Consider the following 1482-nt stretch of genomic DNA (forward strand, 5'->3'; position numbering starts at 1 on the left):
CTCTCTTTCTGGTTAAATTAAAATAAATGAATGAATAAGTAAAATTAAATAAATAATTAAAAATGACTGAAACCTTCTGCCACTGTCATAGCTACTGCTGGAACTTCCATAGCCACTTTAATTTCATGATTTGCCAAAGTATTGCCCTCTACCACCATAAGGACCAGAGCTTCTGCCTTTAATATTTCCTCCCTTCATAGGTCCAAACTGTGAAGATTGTTATAATTGCTAAAGTCATTGTAGCTTCTACCATTCTGAAATGGCTTCCGTCATTACCAAATCCATTATAGCCATCCCCACTTCCACCATATCCACCACCACCATGGCTGCTCCCAAAGCCACTATGGCCATCCAAAGTTGTCATTACCACCAAAACCCCCTCCACAACCACCACCAAAGTTTTGAGAACCATTTCAACTTCTTGGGCTGGAGGAACCACTAGTCAGTCATCCAAGGTTATAAAAGTAAAGCCCCTCTTCTTGCCACTGCCTGGGTCAGTCATGATTTTGTTCACTTCAATTTTTGTTCAAAATAATCTTTTAGGTGATGTTCTTCAGTGTTTTTTTTAATACCACCAATGAAGAATGATCTTTTTCACAGTTCAATGGGCACCTAGTCTTTGAGAATTTTATCTTGAGACAGGCTTCTTGGGTTCAACGCCTCACCCATCCACCTTGTGTGGCCTTGCATTCATGTCTGCATCTGCCTCCTCCACAGTGGCACATGTGACAAACTCAAAGCCCCTGGAGTGCTTGGTGTTGACTCTTGGATTACCACACAGTTGGCGAGCATTCCCCATTGCTCAGAATGGCTCCTTAGGATCTCATCAGTTGTTTCAAAGCTCAGTCCTCTGATGAAGAGCCTCTGCAGCTATTTGGGCTCTTTAGAGACTCTGACTTAGACATGATGATGATGGAAAGAGAGACTTCAATGATGCTTTCCTCGCAGCATCCACAAGTAGAAAAGATATATGTAAAATTCTTATTCCATTTGGAGTGTTTTTGCTCTAGATAATTACCTGGTTTATTATTTTTGTGCATACTAGTTTATGATCATTTTATTTTCTTTGTAAATTATACCTTGTATTCCGACATAATATCTCTTTATGTCCTATTTATGGCTTCTAACTTTCAATCTCACCTTGTTGATATTCTATTCCCACTTTTTTTGGTTTGCCTTTGCATGATACTTTTTCTTTGTCTAACCCTTTATTTTCATCCATTCTTTATAACTCTGTTATAAGTGTATTTCTTTGAAGTGACAAATAGCCTCATTTCATTTTTCAACCCGGTTTGATTAACAATATATTTAGTTTTCTCACATATAGTGTAATCACTAATTTACTTGGATTATATCATCTTCCTTTATGTTTGTGAGGTTTGTGAGTTATATTTTTTGTTGAGTTCTGTTTCTTTTTTTTCAATTTTTTTTTTTTTTTGTGGGGATAAAATTTTAAAATATTTTATTTTCCCCCTTTTTTTC

General features: G+C 36.7%; 1 pseudogene; it reads right to left on the bottom strand.

The window, feature by feature from the left end:
* Positions 1–442: 442 nt before the first annotated feature.
* LOC102476862 (heterogeneous nuclear ribonucleoprotein A1-like) lies at positions 443–905 on the bottom strand (annotated as a pseudogene).
* Positions 906–1482: the final 577 nt, after the last annotated feature.

The sequence above is a fragment of the Tupaia chinensis genome, unplaced genomic scaffold (genome assembly GCF_000334495.1).
Source record: "Tupaia chinensis unplaced genomic scaffold, TupChi_1.0 Scaffold000272_1, whole genome shotgun sequence".
Lineage (NCBI taxonomy): Eukaryota > Metazoa > Chordata > Mammalia > Scandentia > Tupaiidae > Tupaia > Tupaia belangeri.